Below are 21,212 nucleotides of genomic sequence, written 5' to 3'. Positions count from 1 at the left end.
ATAGTGAAACGTTAATAATTTTGTCAAATCTTGTACAGTGTTTCTGAAATTTGTACAAATGATGCTTAACAACAATAAAAATCTGTGATTAGATGATCTGTTGACTGTATCTAATGAAAAAATGTTTAAAACTGAAATTTACATTGAAAAGACTGGCAAATCCATGACTTAAAATGGTGAAACGTTAATAATTTTGTCAAATCTTGTACAGTGTTTCTGAAATTTGTACTAATGATGCTTTACAACAATAAAAATCTGTGATAAGCTGATCAAATGACTGTGTCTAATAAAAAGTATCTTCTTGCGACAATATCTTTGAAAAAACTGAAAATTACACTGAAAACACTGCCAAATTCCATGGCTTAAAATAGTTAAATGTTTATAATTTTGCAATGTGAATATAAAATAAAATAGCAAATGTGATGACTTGAGGTTGTGTGTGTAAGAGGTTGCAAATTACCTGTAACTGTTATCTGGAAAACGATATATACCCATACAAGACTTCTCCTTACTATCAATGCCAGAAGCAGATTACTCCTTACAATGGGTTTCTGGAATGGGTTGTTGTTATCACAATATTTGACAATGTCCTAAATCTTGTTACATATCATGTATTGTACACATGGATAAGACATATTGCTGCTCTTGATGCTGTCTTTCACTGCCTGCCTTTTAATGGTAAGGGTACTCTGGAAAAAGAACAATACAACTGAAAAAACTGAAATTTACAATGAAAAGACTGACAAATCTCATGACTTAAAATAGTTAAACGATAATAATTTTGTCAAATCTAGTCCAATATTTCTGAAATTTGTACAAATGATGCTTAACAACAATAAAAATCTGTGATAAGCTGATCAGTTGACTATGTCTATTGAAAAGTGTCTTTTAGAGACAATATATTTGGGGAAACTGAAATTTACATTGAAAAGACTGACAAATCCCACGACTGAAAATAGTTAAACGTTAAAAATTTTGTCAAATCTTGTACAGTGTTTCTGAAATTTGTACAAATGATGCTTAACAACAATAAAAATCTGTGATTAGATGATCGGTTGACTGTATCTAATGAAAAGTGTTTTCTGGGACAACGTATTTGGGGAAAACTGAAATTTATATTGAAAAGACTGGCAAATCCCATGACTTAAAATGGTGAAACGTTAATAATTTTGTCAAATCTTGTACAGTGTTTCTGAAATTTGTACTAATGATGCTTAACAACAATAAAAATCTGTGATTAGATTATCTGTTGACTGCATCTAGTGAAAAGTGTTTTTTGGGACAACGGATTTGGGAAAACTGAAATTTACATTGAAAAGACTGGCAATTCCATGACTTAAAATGGTTAAACGTTAATAATTTTGTCAAATCTTGTACAGTGTTTCTGAAAATTATACAAATGATGCTTTACAACAATAAAAATCTGTGATAAGCTGATCAAATGACTGTGTCTAATAAAAAGTATCTTCTTGCGACAATATCTTTGAAAAAACTGAAAATTACACTGAAAACACTGCCAAATTCCATGGCTTAAAATAGTTAAATGTTAATAATTTTGCAATGTGAATATAAAATAAAGTAGCAAATGTGATGACTTGAGGTTGTGTGTGTAAGAGGTTGCAAATTACCTATAACTATTATCTGGAAAACAATATATACCCATACAAGACTTCTCCTTACTATCAATGCCAGATGCAGATTACTCCTTACAATGGGTTTCTGGAATGGGTTGTTGTTATCACAATATTTGACAATGTCCTAAATCTTGTTACATATCATGTATTGTACACATGGATAAGACATATTGCTGCTCTTGATGCTGTCTTTCACTGCCTGCCTTTTCATGGTAAGGGTACTCTGGAAAAAGAACAATATAACTGAAAAAACTGAAAATTTCATTGAAAAGACTGGCAAATCTCATGACTTAAAATAGTTAAACGATAATAATTTTGTCAAATCTAGTCCAATATTTCTGAAATTTGTACAAATGATGCTTAACAACAATAAAAATCTGTGATAAGCTGATCAGATGACTGTGTTTAATGAAAAGTGTCTTTTAGAGACAATATATTTAGAGAAACTGAAATTTACATTGAAAAGACTGACAAATCCCACGACTTAAAATAGTTAAACGTTAATAATTTTGTCAAATCTTGTACAGTGTTTCTGAAATTTGTACAAATGCTGGTTAACAACATTAAAAATCTGTGATAAGATGATCTGTTGACCATATCTAATGAAAAGTGTTTTTTGGGACAAAGTATTTTGGAAAACTGAAATTTACATTGAAAAGACTGGCAAATTCCAGGACTTAAAATAGTTAAACATTAATAATTTTGTCAAATCTCGTCCAGTGTTTCTGAAAATTATACAAATGATGCTTAACAACAATAAAAATCTGTGATAAGCTGATCATATGACTGTGTCTAATGAAAAGTGTTTTTTGGGACAATATCTTTGAAAAAATTGTAAATTACACTGAAAACAATGGCAAATTCCATGGCTTAAAATAGTTAAATGTTTATAATTTTGCAATGTGATTATAAATTAAATTGAAAATGTGATGATTTGAGGTTGTTTGTGTAAGAGGTTGCAAATTACCCATAACTGTTATCTGGAAAACAATATATACCCATACAAGACTTCTCCTTACTATCAATGCCAGAAGCAGATTACTCCTTACAATGGGTTTCTGGAATGGGTTGTTGTTATCACAATATTTGACAATGTCCTAAATCTTGCCACATATCATGTATTGTACACATGGATAAGACATAGTGCTGCTCTTGGTGCTGTCTTTCACTACCTGCTTTTCCATGGTAAGGGTACTCTGGAAAAAGAACAATATAACTGAAAAAACTGAAAATATCATTGAAAAGACTGGCAAATCTCATGACTTAAAATAGTTAAACGATAATAATTTTGTCAAATCTAGTCCAATATTTCTGAAATTTGTACAAATGATGCTTAACAACAATAAAAATCTGTGATAAGTTGATTAGTTGCCTTTATCTATTGAAAAGTATTTTCTTCAGATGACATATTTGAGAAAACTGAAAATTACTCTAAAAACACTGCCAAATTCCACGACTTAAAATAGTTAAACGTTAATAATTTTGTCAAATCTTGTCCAATATTTCTGAAATTTTTACAAATGATGCTTAACAACAATAAAAATCTGTGATAAGCTGATCAGTTGACTGTGTCTATTGAAAAGTGTCTTTTAGAGACAATATATTTGGGGAAACTGAAATTTACATTGAAAAGACTGACAAATCCCATGACTTAAAATGGTTAAACGTTAATAATTTTGTCAAATCTTGTACAGTGTTTCTGAAATTTGTACTAATGATGCTTAACAACAATAAAAATCTGTGATTAGATGATCTGTTGACTGCATCTAGTGAAAAGTGTTTTTTGGGACAACGGATTTGGGAAAACTGAAATTTACATTGAAAAGACTGGCAATTCCATGACTTAAAATGGTTAAACGTTAATAATTTTGTCAAATCTTGTACAGTGTTTCTGAAAATTATACAAATGATGCTTTACAACAATAAAAATCTGTGATAAGCTGATCAAATGACTGTGTCTAATAAAAAGTATCTTCTTGCGACAATATCTTTGAAAAAACTGAAAATTACACTGAAAACAATGCCAAATTCCATGGCTTAAAATAGTTAAATGTTTATAATTTTGCAATGTGAATATAAAATAAAATAGCAAATGTGATGACTTGAGGTTGTGTGTGTAAGAGGTTGCAAATTACCTATAACTGTTATCTGGAAAACAATATATACCCATACAAGACTTCTCCTTACTATCAATGCCAGATGCAGATTACTCCTTACAATGGGTTTCTGGAATGGGTTGTTGTTATCACAATATTTGACAATGTCCTAAATCTTGTTACATATCATGTATTGTACACATGGATAAGACATATTGCTGCTCTTGATGCTGTCTTTCACTGCCTGCCTTTTCATGGTAAGGGTACTCTGGAAAAAGAACAATATAACTGAAAAAACTGAAAATTTCATTGAAAAGACTGGCAAATCTCATGACTTAAAATAGTTAAACGATAATAATTTTGTCAAATCTAGTCCAATATTTCTGAAATTTGTACAAATGATGCTTAACAACAATAAAAATCTGTGATAAGCTGATCAGATGACTGTGTTTAATGAAAAGTGTCTTTTAGAGACAATATATTTAGAGAAACTGAAATTTACATTGAAAAGACTGACAAATCCCACGACTTAAAATAGTTAAACGTTAATAATTTTGTCAAATCTTGTACAGTGTTTCTGAAATTTGTACAAATGCTGGTTAACAACATTAAAAATCTGTGATAAGATGATCTGTTGACCATATCTAATGAAAAGTGTTTTTTGGGACAAAGTATTTTGGAAAACTGAAATTTACATTGAAAAGACTGGCAAATTCCAGGACTTAAAATAGTTAAACATTAATAATTTTGTCAAATCTCGTCCAGTGTTTCTGAAAATTATACAAATGATGCTTAACAACAATAAAAATCTGTGATAAGCTGATCATATGACTGTGTCTAATGAAAAGTGTTTTTTGGGACAATATCTTTGAAAAAATTGTAAATTACACTGAAAACAATGGCAAATTCCATGGCTTAAAATAGTTAAATGTTTATAATTTTGCAATGTGATTATAAATTAAATTGAAAATGTGATGATTTGAGGTTGTTTGTGTAAGAGGTTGCAAATTACCCATAACTGTTATCTGGAAAACAATATATACCCATACAAGACTTCTCCTTACTATCAATGCCAGAAGCAGATTACTCCTTACAATGGGTTTCTGGAATGGGTTGTTGTTATCACAATATTTGACAATGTCCTAAATCTTGCCACATATCATGTATTGTACACATGGATAAGACATAGTGCTGCTCTTGGTGCTGTCTTTCACTACCTGCTTTTCCATGGTAAGGGTACTCTGGAAAAAGAACAATATAACTGAAAAAACTGAAAATATCATTGAAAAGACTGGCAAATCTCATGACTTAAAATAGTTAAACGATAATAATTTTGTCAAATCTAGTCCAATATTTCTGAAATTTGTACAAATGATGCTTAACAACAATAAAAATCTGTGATAAGTTGATTAGTTGCCTTTATCTATTGAAAAGTATTTTCTTCAGATGACATATTTGAGAAAACTGAAAATTACTCTAAAAACACTGCCAAATTCCACGACTTAAAATAGTTAAACGTTAATAATTTTGTCAAATCTTGTCCAATATTTCTGAAATTTTTACAAATGATGCTTAACAACAATAAAAATCTGTGATAAGCTGATCAGTTGACTGTGTCTATTGAAAAGTGTCTTTTAGAGACAATATATTTGGGGAAACTGAAATTTACATTGAAAAGACTGACAAATCCCACGACTGAAAATAGTTAAACGTTAAAAATTTTGTCAAATCTTGTACAGTGTTTCTGAAATTTGTACAAATGATGCTTAACAACAATAAAAATCTGTGATTAGATGATCTGTTGACTGTATCTAATGAAAAGTGTTTTCTGGGACAACGTATTTGGGGAAAACTGAAATTTACATTGAAAAGACTGGCAAATCCCATGACTTAAAATGGTTAAACGTTAATAATTTTGTCAAATCTTGTACAGTGTTTCTGAAATTTGTACTAATGATGCTTAACAACAATAAAAATCTGTGATTAGATGATCTGTTGACTGCATCTAGTGAAAAGTGTTTTTTGGGACAACGGATTTGGGAAAACTGAAATTTACATTGAAAAGACTGGCAATTCCATGACTTAAAATGGTTAAACGTTAATAATTTTGTCAAATCTTGTACAGTGTTTCTGAAAATTATACAAATGATGCTTTACAACAATAAAAATCTGTGATAAGCTGATCAAATGACTGTGTCTAATAAAAAGTATCTTCTTGCGACAATATCTTTGAAAAAACTGAAAATTACACTGAAAACAATGCCAAATTCCATGGCTTAAAATAGTTAAATGTTTATAATTTTGCAATGTGAATATAAAATAAAATAGCAAATGTGATGACTTGAGGTTGTGTGTGTAAGAGGTTGCAAATTACCTATAACTGTTATCTGGAAAACAATATATACCCATACAAGACTTCTCCTTACTATCAATGACAGATGCAGATTACTCCTTACAATGGGTTTCTGGAATAGGTTGCTGTTATCACAACATTTGACAATGTCCTAAATCTTGCCACATATCATGTATTGTACACATGGATAAGACAAAATGCTGCTCTTGGTGCTGTCTTTCACTGTCTGCTTTTTCATGGTAAGGGTACTCTGGAAAAAGAACAATATAACTGAAAAAACTGAAAATTACATTGAAAAGACTGGCAAATGCAATGACTTAAAATAGTTAATCGATAATAATTTTGTCAAATCTTGTCCAATATTTCTGAAATTTGTACAAATGATGCTTAACAACAATAGAAATCTGTGATAAGATGCTCAGTTGACTGTATCTAATGAAAAGTGATTTTTAAGACAACAAATTTGGGACAACTGAAATTTACATTGAGAAGACTGGCAAAACACAGGAAATTAAAATAGTTAAACGTTAATAACTTTGTCAAATGTTGTCCAATATTTCCGAAATTTGTACAAATGATGCTGAACAACAATAGAAACCTGTGATAAGATCATCTCTTGACTGTGTCTAATTAAAAGTATTTTCTTGCAACAATATCTTTGAAAAAACTGAAAATTACACTGAAAACACTGCCAAATTCCATGGCTTAAAATAGTTAAATGTTAATAATTTTGCAAGATTTGAGAAAGCTGAAAATTACACTGAAAACACTGACAAATTCCAGTTAAATATTAGTTAAATATTAATAACTTTAACAAACCCTGTCCTTTGTTTCTGAAATCTGTTCAACTGATGTTTAACAACAATAAAAATCTATGATAAGCTGATCAGCTGTTTGTGCCTAAATCACTGGCAAATCCCATGACTCAAAACAGTTAAACTTTAATAATTTTGAAAAAATCTTGTCCAATGTTTCTGAAATCTGTACAAATGACGATTAACAACAATGAAAATCTGTGATAAGCTGATCAGTTGTCTGTCTTTTTTTAAGTGTCAAGTTTATTGGAAATTGATAATCAGAAAAGAGAGAATTAATCAATTTGAAAAGAAATATTTCAATATTGCAATGTACTATTTACTCTCAAAGAAAACAGCAAATGTAATGATTTGAGTTTGTTTGTGTAGGAGATTGCAAATTACCTATACTGTACATACAAGACTTCTTCTTGCTATCAATGCCAAATGTGATCCATGACAGCCAACCTGCTGAGAGTGAATGGCACCCTATGTGGACAAGTTGGGAATGCTGGAATTGATAACAGGTGACTACATACAACTTTTTCAATAGCAGTATATGAATCAGCTTTGCAACAGTTTTAGAAATGGACCAATATCTGTACTTTAAAGCTGGAACATAATTTTATATCATGTTGTCAAACAAAGAAGTTGATATTTTCTGGTCAAATGCACCCATTACTCATCTCTAAATTCCCCGAGTTTACTAAATTGACAATATTTACAGCTTCAGTAAGGTCGTTACCCACTACTTGACAACCCATTTCTTTGATATCCATCTTCATTCTAAGCAATACTTACTACACCCTTCCTCATTACTGTCATTACTACAGTCATTGCTGTGGTAACATCTCCAAGTTAAGTTGATACAGCAACAATATTACCACATACAAACATATATGGAGGACATGTGTGATCCACAGGAAGAGAATAAAAAATACATCTTTAAAACAATCTACTTTATTTTCAAGTGTCTTAAAACTGTTCCTTCACTTTCTTTGACAAAGCATTAAAATACCTGGGTAATTTACATCAAAATTCTTACATCATTAGCAGCACAAATTCACCTAAATATCAGGCATTACATTGAACAAGATGAAAAACTTGCTGAAAGGCTGTGATTAAGCAGCATTACAGATTCAAAAATTCACTGAAATATGTAAAGATCCAGAAGACAATGGGATCTACTTATGAAGATTTATGAAACTCATATTGTTATCTGACCATCTTGAAAATATGCCTGCGGTCATTGTGTTTTATTATTTTTATTTTAATATAGTCCTGTTCCTCCTAGTTCAGTGTAGTAGTCTGGAGTCATTGTGTTCCATTGTGGCATTATAGTCCTATGCCTCCTAGTACGGTGTAGTAGTCTGCAGTCATTGTGTTCTATTGTGGCAGTATAGTCCTGTGCCTCCTAGTACAGTGTAGTAGTCTGGAGTCATTGTGTTCCATTGTGGCAGTATAGTCCTCTGCTTCCTAGTACAGTGTAGTAGTCTGGAGTCATTGTGTTCCATTGTGGCAGTATAGTCCTCTGCTTCCTAGTACAGTGTAGTAGTCTGGAGTCATTGTGTTCCATTGTGGCAGTATAGTCCTGTGCCTCATAGTACAGTGTAGTACAGTGTAGTGTGGAGTCAGATGATGAACTGGAAAAGAAAAAATAGTCAATGACCAGGGTTTTTCCTCAAGATCCAGAATATTAGACTTACATCAAACTTGGACATAAAAAGGAAAGGACGTGAAACGCGGCATCTTCCTTTGAAGCTATGTGCGTTCGGGTAAACATTTGCCCATTGTCTCAGATAAGCTGTTTTGATAGCTCAAAACAAGATTGCCTTTACCACAAAGGGCATTTTGAATTCCTTCATGAACAAACATATCAAATTCTCACACAGCTTCCAAATTGACAGAACAAATTGTATTTATACTTTTAAGTAAATCTCTTTAAGTTTATTGTCTTTATCCACCCGAAGGATTGACTCAAGTTATCGCCAACTACCTGCCCCAATGACACAAAAGGTCATTGACAACTGCAATATGCTCGCTTCCTGTACAGGAGGTCATGTGATCCGAATGCACATGGTTTTGCAAAGAGCTCTCTTAAAGCTGATTATCCTTTGATCTTGCTCAGCGTTTCATGTCCTTCTCTTATTATGTCCAAGTATCAAATAAACTGCAAAGAAATACTTTATAAAAATAAATTTTCCAAAAAAAGTGTTGTTGTAAGTCAACGCTCAAGCATACACTGTACCAGTAGTGATATTAAAGAGGTGGGTTTATGGTGCTTTCTGAAACTCAGGATGGTAGTGCTAGTTCACGTAAGTGGACACGCCATGGGAAGTTTTAGTTATTCATAGTTAAGTTCATATATATTACTATTTCGACTGATGACTCAAAAGAAACAAAAAAAGGCCCACTTAAAAATTATATAAGAAGGAATAACGTTAGTTCTTCATTTTATTTCCTCACCTTCATAAGGCATTGGGTAATTGCAGATGAAAAGGAAATGACAAAACTGAACTAGATGACTGCGTGCAATCTTGCTAGATCTCCAAGAGCGTTTTAATCTGCAGCGTCAACATTCTGAAGCATTTTGTAAAATCTTCACCAGCACATTGCATCGTGATGTGAACAGTGAACAACTGACACAGCCGATACCATATGTGTCCGTCACTTTAGATGTCTCATCCTGAATTCACCGATTAAGTTTGTCAATAGAATCTATAACAAAACCATCTAAGAAAAGTGTCCTGATGTATGGTGAAACTCAGTGTGCAGAACGTTTGATGAAAATTCCGACTTTTCAGCGTCACCCCTTGCCTAGTCTACGCCATATAAAAATTGTTTAGTATAGATGGCGCTATGCAAGAGGTGAGACTTAGGATTTGTAAAGGACTGCGGCCAGTATCAGCAACAGGTTCACCGCCTGCTTTCTAAGAAACTCGTGCGAGGAGGGAGAGAGTTCTGGAACCGCAATAGATATGACCAGGGTGATATATATTGCGATATTTAGTAGAAAGACTCAAGGTCGAGAGCTTCAAGGAAGTGTCAATCTGATTGGTTTAAAGTTAAGGAAACAATACAGGAACCGTCCAATGAAATTCTTTTATACAATAATTATTCCTGTTTATTGTTTTAGTAAACAAAGCAAAGAGACAATGTCTACACAGTCGCTGGTGAGTTTTATTTTTTATTCAATACTGAAATTCTGTAGCAAGTTCAATGTAAGCCCACACAGCGCCTTTTTACCTGTTCATGATTTTTTATGTGGTTGATTTTTATTCTTAAAAAATTCATGTCACACGTTTTGCTGATCATTCTGATAATGGTACAAATGCATACATCACAAACTACCAAATTAAGATACAGAACTCCATGATTTGTATCTTGTTTAACATGATTTCATTTATTTATTGTACATATTGCAGATGACAGCAGATATGGGAATTGAAATTAATAAAGAAGAACAGTGTGCTCGTGAGTTGTGTGTGTGTTTGTATAATCAGACTGTATGTGTTTTATAATACAATATGGGCCTAAAACTACTCTTGCAATTATTTTTTTGTTACTTAAAATAATAAAAAAAACATTTTATTTGCTCATAATATGAAAATAAGATAGATATATATCTTTCTTTATTCACATTAATTAAAGGGATAATAATTAACTCTTTGTATGAGATCTATATTTTACAATAAATACATTGTGAACAACTCGTATATAATATAATAAATTATAATATAATATAATATAATATAATATAATATAATATAATATAATCCGTTTTACCTCAAAAACAGCAGCTATAGCTATTATTCTGATATCTGAGCTTGTCAGCGGACCACGTGAACTCCATAGATGGCTTTACTCTGTAATATGAAATTATAACAAAAAAAAACTTTTTAGGAAAAAAAACAGGGACTAACTTTGAATGTAAAAATGGATTCATTAACCATTGGTAAGTATGGGAAATTTGTTTACTTCAGGAAAATTCATTTTTTGGCCAAGACGAACAGTTATTATCCCAGTGATCAATTTGAATGTCTGTAGTGTAAATATCAAAAAGATATATTGATAGGATTTCTTTCTGTTTTATTTTATTTCTTCTTTTTATTTTTAGCAGCCATGGCCACAGTCAGAATTGTTTTAAAACACAATTTATTGAAAGCAAAAGTGGTGAGCAGGGGAACTGCCCTCGGGGGATGGGACCCCCAGTGAGGAGTGAACCTGTCAAGGTTCACTGATATGGGAGTCCCATCTCTCAGGGCAGAGTTTCTCCTGCCCAAGGGCTCAAATATGGTATGGAAATTCATTAAGCCACAAATGTAAGTATGAAACTTTTTTTTTTTTTACAAAAATAATGATCTGAGGTAAAAATGATAATCTTTCAAATTGAAAAGAAAAATTAAAATCCTATACGTTTAAGTATTTATTTATTCATACCTTCATTCATTTCTTCTGGTGTATTTGATCTATCATTTATTGTATATATTAACATTTTACTTTTCATTTTAGACATTAACATATCATCAAGTAATTTATTTGTTTGTTTGTTTGTTCATTCGTTCATTTATTCATTCATTCATTCATTCATTCATTCTTTAAATTTATTCAGCCTTACCACCGTGGGTCTGGCTGGACATGGGAGCCTGAACCCTTTAGGAACAGGTGCCTCCAGGTGACCACTAAGGACAGCATGGAAGTGACCTGTACTTGGGAAGAACTGGACATGGAAATAAAAGGTGCTTGAACTCATAATTCTCGTAACCTTTTAAATCTGTCATGTACAACATTTGGAAATCTCACTATCCCATAAAAAACTGTAGAAAAATGATGAAATGGTCCTTTAATATTGTCAAATACATTTAAGACTTTATTTTAGTGTATATCATAACTTGTAAATAATAAATAAATGTCTCATCTTATTCCAGAGTGGGACTACATGTACAAGCCTGAAGTCCACACAAGTGGTAAGTCCACACCATTGCTCTATTCAATCAACTTGATGCATTTTTTATCTTTTAGGAAGGATTCATGAAATAAAATTACAACAACACCCTGACTCTCAGGGTGCAAGTCTGGATCCTCAGGGGCTGTTGGCAATGAATTTGGAGACCTAGCTAATGTGCACTAACTCCATGGAAACTCTCACTGAATACAATCAGATTAACAGACTAACACGCTTCTCTTTGTCTCCAACATACTCCAACATACATAAATGGTATTACTTAAAATTCAATTCTGTTCTTTCAAGTGATACCAAAGAAGAGAATAATGTAGCAATTGTTAAGACCCTAAGCATTGAGGAACTAGGTAAGGCTGGAATCTTAGTAAAATAATAATGAATTTTTATACACTTGCACACACACATACACTAACAAACACACATACACATGTACATACACACTGCAAGCATTTTTTAGCATACTTATGAAGATTATTTATTTATTTTCAAGTCAGTTAAATCATTGAATGTGTCTTCATCAAAGTGTAATGGGCCTACAGAATCCTTTTTGAACATGCACAGATATGGAATGTTAAGTTTGTATTTTTAAATATTAAAATATTATTAAAATATCATTTTTTCTTTAGTGGATTTCAAAGACTCAAAGAGTGTGTCAGATGCTGAGGGCAGCGAGAAGAGAGGTAAGACAGTAAGGTCAATTTAACAGGTGTTTATTTAACACACTTAAAAAATTATACACACACAAACAGGCTCTCAGACACAAACAGGGGCAAATTGAGGCCATCTTCTGGGTCTTCTGCAAGATGGTTAGAAGTTTACATTGATGGGGATTTAATTTTTTTGTCAGAAGACAGTCCACAATGGAGGATGGATCAACAAACATAATTTGCAAGACTGTCAGAAAATCTCACGAGATCCAGCCCTTACAAACATTGTGTTTTTATTCCCTGTTCAGTGATCTAAATCCTTGAATACATCTTTGACTATGGTATTGAATCCTTGTTGTGCATGGGCATGGAATGTTGAATTTGTGTTCTTTTTTTCCTTCAGTTGATGTCAAAGACACAACAATTACTGTGACAGAGGACGTGAAGGAGAGAGGTAAGACAGCAGGGTCAATAGAATAGGGATCTATTTATTACATTGATGACATGTAATAGTGCATGTTCATGCACACACACACACACACACACACACACACACACACAGTTGATACCAAACTGAAAGACAAAAACAATGTAACACTTGTAAAGACCCTAAGTATTGAGGAGATAGGTAAGACAGGAATCTCAGTAAAATAGTTATGACTTTTAATATACTTATGAAACATGCATGCACACACACATACACTAACAAACACACATACGTATGCACATACACACCACAAGCATGCTGCTCAAGCAAAGTCTTTAGCATACTTAAGAAGATGATTTATTTTTAAGTCATTTAAAGATTTGAATGTGTCTTCCATAAATTGTAATACTGAATCCTATTTGAACATGCACAGATATGGAATGTTTAGTTTTTATTTGATATCATTTTTTCTTTAGCCAATATCAAAGACACAAAGAGTGTGTCAGATGCTGAGGGCATCAAAGAAAAAGGTAAGGCAATAAGCTTAGGACAATTTAATGGGAATTCATTTAACACACTTAAAAATGTAAACACACACAGATGGACTTTAGGGGGGAGACTTTCATGCACAAACACTGAGTTTAAATTCTCTGTTCAGTGATCTAAATCTTTGAATGAATCGATGTCTTTGTAAAGTAATGTATTGAATTCTTGTTGTGCACAGGTATGAAATGTTTCATTTGTTTTCCTGTCTTTCTTCAGTCAATATCAAAGACACAAAACCTGTGACAGTGGATGTGAAGGAGAGAGGTAAGACAGTAGGGTCAATAGAATAGGGGTCTATTTATTACACTGATGGAATGTGATTGTGCATGTACACACACACACACACACACACACACACTCTCTCTCTCTCTCTCTCTCTCTCTCCTTATGTTGTGCCAACACAGTTTGTGCTTTTGGCAAGTTTAAAATGATACTTGGCAATTTTGTTTATTCCAAATACTGGTAAAAGTGTTCATTTGAGCTTCATACACGAAATATGATATTGCATTGACTATTTATTGAACATTATATTCTTATATATTCTTAGTAAGGAATATTGTATTATACATTTCAGCTCCAAAGAATCGCCGCCAATCTAGGTGGAGGAGGCTATTGAATCTGTTCACGTCTTGCTTCAGACGCAGGCCAAGGACATAAATGGTTATTATTATTATTGTTTTTGTTGTTGTTGTTGTTGTTATTATTATTAATTAAATTCTTAACTCTTCAGACATTAAGAAATGAAGAAAAGTCAACAGTATTTTTAAAAGAATACATTAATTATACATTTACAGAGAAGTTCTTTTTGTTTGTCTCTTTGTTTTGATGGTATCATAACTAAGTAAGCTTTCAGTTTTTTTAGAGGAAAATTATGTCAAACAGCTGGTAAAACTGTACATGAAAGCAGTAATTATATAATAGCAGCCAGGAGCTGGTTGTTGTAGAGTTACTGTCAACATCCAATTACACCTAAATGAATACACATTTTAACTGAATTACATTGTAATATTTTCATCTTTTATTTTTCAGGGTCGTCAGTGCAGAACTATCATTGCCTCTGAAGAAGCCAGTTAAAAACTGCAAAATGTCATTCTCTTAATTTTATGATAATATATTAATTTTTTGTAATCAAATGAGTTTTGTTTTTCTTTCTTTTCTTAATTGAGGGTACCATTAGGGAGGGGTGATCATAGTTCATGGGAAAGAAAATCATTAATTTACAAATCACAGGAAACAAAACTTTATGCATATAACACTGACAATACCAGTTGAAAATCCTGAAAATTATCTGAGAATTGAATCCTGCAAATCCTGAGAATTTCTACCCTCTACCAGGGCAACAGATAGATTTTCCACAGATATTCACAGATATGTCTCTAGATAAATATAGACAGTCATTTTGGCTCTCAGTCAGCAAAAAAGTCGACAATAATAACTGCGGCCCTAGTAGCGGGTAACGAATTGCCGGGTATAAGGCTTTGTTTCACGAAGGACAAAGAATAAAAAGCCGCATTTACGAGCCACGGGAATGAGGTGCTTCACAGATCACGCTAAATTATATGGACATTTCACGGCTCAATTACTGACAACTTCAGTTTTGCATTAATATTCAATTATGTTCATGTTTATATACAATAGATATATAGTTCAAACTTCTAGGACTTCACATTAAAAGTGAAGTATTGCTTTAGACGACAACGGCTTTCTAGATCACTTGCAACTTTTACAGATAATGAGCCCGTTTTAATTAACTTTTATACGTGTAATATTGAGAGTATTCATGTTGATCCACCGTATAGATATTGATAAAAATAGGAGTATATATATATATTGATGAACCTTGAAAGATCTACTTTATAGTTGTTAAATGCAATCCGAGCTTCAATATATATACTTCTATATTGAGAGTATTTAACATTTAATGCATCTGGTGGCTACAGTGGAGGAACGGGGAAAACACCCCAACGTTATTAACATTACCAGTAAAATAATTGGAAGAGATCTCCCCCAACTGGATGGTATCACTAAAGACAGAATGGAGAAAACAACAAAATGAATTATGGGGATCCCACCCACCCAGGATGTTCTCTTTTCAAATTTTTATCCAGCAATAGTAGACTTCCGACTTTTAAGGGCAGTAACGGTTTTAAGAAGTTTTTTTAAATCTTATTAATTCCACTTTTAGGCCTAGTTCATAATTTTTTTATTGTCCAGTGTTTTATCTTAGTTTTATCTCTCAAAGGATAACGATTGCCGATATTTATATTTAAATATTTTTATAGGCTGAATAAATTCTTACTTTATCTTATCTTACTTGTACTATTGCTATAGCCATGTTACATGTATTATCATAAAAAAAGGTGCTGTAAATAGCGGCGACAGGTTCTTTTTTTAACACAATTCCTTTTCTGTCATTTTTCAAAATGATTAAAGGATTTAAAATCTTTTACAACACCCTGCTGCGGTACGATTTTTTTCTCTCTTTTACATCCACTACGCTGTGAAATATTTGCGGTTACGATACGATATTTTTTTCTCTCTTTTACACACACAACTTACGCTTAAAAATATGTGCTCGGAGTAGCTACATCTCTTTACTTTTCTCGTCCCAATTGTACCCATTAAGTATGATAAGCACAGGTGTTGACTCGATTTTCGTGTTCATCGAAAGACTTACTAAAACAAAGAGAGAGGAAAAATGTTAGAATTATTTTTCTATACAACGCACGTGAGTGTGCCCGCACGCAAACACACACACACACACACACACACACACACATACAGCCAGGCACGAAGGGGATGGGGGGGCGGGCGGCAAATCCAATGCTTAAAGTTGTGCGTCGGTAAACTGTTGTCCTAGCTAAATCATCATCAAAGAAACAAATCAGATCAAAATTGTAATAAAGTACGGAATGTGCAGACCAGCATAATTAACAGCTGTGGGCTTGGATACAAAACCGTCGCCAACGCTCTTAATTCAGGTCTATGAATTTCTTTAAAAAATGTTTTATTATATAATATATAAAATGAGTAAAATATGAGTAAAAACATAACGCTGTAGTAAAATTATTCCCCCCCCCAAAAAAAAAAATACGCCCCCTTTCTACTGATACCACACAGCGTTTGTAGGAGTGAATGCTAAAGTAGATCAAGTTCACAGATAGGATATGCCATGTAAGGGGAGATAGGTTATGTCCTTCTGCGTTTCTTTATTCTGTCAATTATGAGAAGAAATATCAGTGTCTTGTATTACACTTAGTCAACATAAATTTTAAAAAAGCCAATTTTCCTTCCTTTATCACGCAATTCGTCATATGTAATAAAATACAGCATTTCATTAGAAAACCTTTACCCCCTTGTGTGAATGCAATGAGTCGTCTTCAGAGCATCAGCGTCTGCCACCACAGTTAACGCGGTCTAAAACATTTTAGGGAGAGTCAGATGAAATAGAGAGGGACCTTGGCATCTATAAAGTTCTACATGGTGAATCTGGAGATATGGACTAGTTTTACTCTTTTCTGTAAAATTTTGCAACATACTTTGTTTTTCAGTAGCCCCGTGCATCCAAAATATTTTGCTGGCATCTTGATACATTTTCCACTTCTGTCTCCCCCCTAAAACGGTCCAGACTAAAAATTCAATAATCGTAATTTTATACAGGCAATTGACCTACTTTTATACCCATGCAGCTATCAATGAGTTTTATGGCTGTGGAGTGAAAACGTGATACACGTCTGTGATATTAAAAAAAATTCTAATTACACAATTTACAATCAGTGCATATGACTCAAAAGTGTTCCGATTTGTGAGCCTAAGGGGACATTACTTTTTGAAAGTAATGAAAAAATTGGAAACAAGCCAAAATCAGACAAAAATCATTTTTTCTCTTATATGCAAATAAGGTCTCCTGAAGTAATATATGACTGACCGGAAGTGATGCTCATATCAGAGATTTGTAATGATGATGATCTTAATGATAATTAATGATGCTTAACAAATCTTATTAAAGTTTTCACTTGTCATCTGGTGTGAAAGAAATTTTCTGCACTAACACAATCACCCCATTTCCATAGATTAGATCGACCTACTTAAGATCGACCTAACTCTCTGGGGGTTCACGCTAAATAGCTGTCAGCCGGGCGGACACGAAAGTTAATTACCCTCTTACAGCTTGTAGTAGGCGGGACGGACATTTAAGTCGGATTATCTGAAAGTAATCTAGTGAGATTCCCCGCGGGGATAGATCGATCTAAAATCTATGGGAATAGAGCCAATCATTCCACAAGTGAAAAATAGATAGTAAACGCGCCTCAGAGATGCACTGCATTCGTCCCAGCTTTTGGGTGAAAATCGCATGATGTAAAAATATGCGTACGTGTCTAAGTCTTCCATTAGGATTTTGACTGCACTTCTATTTATCTGGTTCGACTAGGGTGACTTTTATTGGGATATTTTCTTTCTCTTTTTTTAAGCGAAAACTAGGCATAAAAGTCAAAATATTCAGAAGTAAAAAGATTTCAAAGTTTAAAATCTTCTTGGTCTCTCGTCGTGATGGTTCACGGGGAAACTTTAAGACATCTTACAATTGTATAAATTGCTAACCATCCTATTACGCGCTTTTTAATTATGTTCGTGATACACAAGTAAATTACGCTCAAACTTAAAACCGCCTTGACTTGTGTCAAAATTACATTTTTTATTAGACAATTAAATTGTTGGATTGTGTCAAAATGTGTTTTTTAGTCTTTTCCTACTGTTTAAGTGCGGAAAACAGGCCTGTTTGTTGTAAATAAAGTTTAATATAAGCAACAAGTAAAGTCTTGAGTCGTTTCTCACAGCATTTGGATTTTTTACCTACTTAATTTTTTTGAACAAAGTCAAGTTATTGCGTTGTCTATGATCAAACTAACAAATATCATATTCCATACATAGATATACTTTATAAACCTGTCTGCAGCTGCCACTACTTAAATTTCTCTGTCTAGGAAACTCGCTGATGTAAAGAATATGTGTACTTATTCAAATACAGGTGTACATGTGCTTGTCTAGATACAGGTAATCTTCATTTATTTATTACCTTGGTCTCTTGAGGACCATCAGTCTAGTACTGGTACAAATGTTACAACGACTATATAGTTACAACAACTATAGGGTTATTACAAAGAATAATTATAATAGAAATAATCGCAATCATAATCATCATAACAATAATAATAGTACCTGTAATAAATTAAATACATGAGTACTTAAATAAATAAACTACTTAAATAAATCAAATTAAATCAAATTGAATCAAATGAGATCAAATTGAATCAAATGAGATCAAATTGGATCAAATTAGATCAAATTAGATTAGATCTCATTGCCGAAGCCTTCCTGCTTGGCTAAGATATCGTGCCAGGTTACATAATACTTTCTTTCTGGAAGAATTCAGCAGGAGAACCAATTTGAACACCGAGGGTCTATTGCAGTAGAAAGGTTTGATGAACCTTTTTCTTAAATCTAAATACTAGAGCAACCCAGTATAAAGTGGAATTCGTCCTCCACATCATTGCAGTAGGAACATTTTCTTTGTGAAATAGGGATTTTACTGTATCTGCCCGTTTCAATTGCAAGTTTATGGGATGATAATCTTATTTTACTAATCATTTTCTTAAACTGGAGCGGGATTGATTTTGTAAGATAAGTTTGAATAGTAACACGGTCGATGACATGTCTATAGAGCCAGCACTTTCTAGAATCGTTAATCTCTGACAATATAGCTTGTTGTTTAATATCCATTAGTTTTTGATATACTAGAGGTACAATAAATTTTTCATCATAATTACTTGGATAGTGAAAAAAATCATTGAGACCAGTTTCTGTAAAAACATCATGAATCTTAGAGAGCCAATTGCCACAGGATGGTTTAGTCCGGAATTCATACTCAAAATATTTAAGGCATTCTTTTAGAATGCAATTATTTGTGTTTCTCAGTTTAAGCCAGTATTTAACCATTTTTAATTTCCTATTGGTTACCAAAGGGAATCTTCCTAACTCTGCATAAATCATTGAGTCAGGGGTTGAACGTTTAACCCCCAAAATAAATTTCCCAAAGTCCAAATGCACATTTTCAATATCAGGGGCAGGATGGTGACCCCATATTTCACATCCATAATTAGCGATACTAGATATATAAGTGTCAAACAAAGATAAAGCGGTAGTATGGTTCAAGCTCATATCACTACACTTTCTAAACAAACTGAACATGGCTTTGCGACATTGTAATGCAAGTTGTTTCTGGGTTTTATAATATTTACCATTGTAATTCATTGTGACACCCAGGTAACAGAATTCATTAACTGCTTCCAGTTTGTGACCCTTATATAGCCATACTTCATCAGTTTTTAAAGCACCACCTTTTCTAAATACCAGTATTTTTGTTTTTCTAACATTTACAGTTAAAGACCATTTATCAGTATATGTTGATAGGGAGTTCAACATACTCTGTAGCCCCTCATCAGAATCAGCGAATAAAACCATGTCGTCCGCATACATGAGTAGAAAAAGTGACAAATCATTCATCATAACTGGCTGGGTATCACTTTTTAGAAATTCTAATTCACAGTCATTGACAAAAAGGGAAAACAGAATCGGGGACAAAACCTCTCCCTGAAGAACTCCATTGTTATTTTTGAAAAAATCTGAGATCTTTCCATTTAACAAAATACCAGTTTTGATATTATTATACAAGGACTTAATAACAGAGAGACATTTGCCACCGGTTCCTAACTTGGCTAACTTATGCCATAGCTTGGCTCTATCTATAGTATCGAAACATTGTTTATAGTCCACGAAGCAACAAAACAGCTTTACATGTAGAGGAAGAAGAAGGTCTTTTCGATATTTCGGCTACACGTAAGCCTTGACGAAACACCCCTTGATGACTTTTATTTTATAAGATTTTCTGTCTATGTGTACTTTGTGATAGCCCTGTAAAAAATGTTAGCATGGTTTTATCATGAATTTTCGGAAAAAAAAAAAAAAACTAGTAGAATACTACGCAAAAAAAGTTAACACAAAAAGAAACAAATAATTATGATTGTTTTTCTACAATAAAACACCAACACCAAAAGTAATAATAAAAGATACCGAAATTTCTGCTTATTGTTGTCTTTTTCCCGTCATTCGTTTTAGTCTAAATCATCATTTTGTGCATTGTCTTCAAATATTCATGAAGCCAAACTTTGGGAAGAGGGGCAACTGCCGCAATGAAGTCTACATAATCTTCTTGCTCATTTCATTTACAAGCAAACTTACCACATCGTCTCCATAATAACAATTTAAGCTCTTTCTGTAAAATAGCAAAATTTCTGTCCACATTCAAATGATTTTGTAAGAATAAAATCATCAATTGAATAACATGACTATAAACCAATGTTATGAGATATGGTATGTTTAACCTGAAGCTAGGGGATGAACAAGTACAGTGAGAAGTCGTTCTCTGTAATGGGTCCCTGACCACTCCTCTAGGTCCAACCTTATCAGTAAAATACGTCAGGGGGTGTTCCATGCCAAGTAAGTGTCTCGTCTGTCAAGCTGCAGGCAAATATGACATCAGTGCAAACATTGAATCGCCGAGTAGGAGAAGGGGTTGGGGGCAGCGAAAAAATCACTCACTTGAAGTTGGCCATCTACTGACTGGGGTATCGGCCCTCGATGCAATATATCAAGTACTCGTTTATAAATATGTAAAGTGGTAAAGAAATGAAC

The 21,212-nt window shown here is 33.0% G+C and overlaps 1 protein-coding gene and 1 long non-coding RNA gene across 3 annotated transcripts in view; both read right to left on the bottom strand.

The window, feature by feature from the left end:
• The window catches only part of LOC106164374 (uncharacterized), a 629,853-nt gene that overhangs the window by 548,562 nt on the left and 60,079 nt on the right, over positions 1-21,212 (bottom strand). The window lies entirely within an intron of this gene.
• On the bottom strand, positions 7,813-10,004 carry LOC147762080 (uncharacterized). The gene is made up of 2 exons (XR_015333699.1): positions 9,344-10,004; positions 7,813-8,520 (listed from the first exon to the last, which is right to left on the bottom strand). It is a non-coding gene; the product is annotated as an uncharacterized LOC147762080 (long non-coding RNA).

Source organism: Lingula anatina, chromosome 4 (assembly GCF_051362555.1).
Source record: "Lingula anatina isolate TDL-2025a chromosome 4, LinAna3.0, whole genome shotgun sequence".
Lineage (NCBI taxonomy): Eukaryota > Metazoa > Brachiopoda > Lingulata > Lingulida > Lingulidae > Lingula > Lingula anatina.
This window is presented reverse-complemented; position numbering and strand designations above follow the sequence as displayed.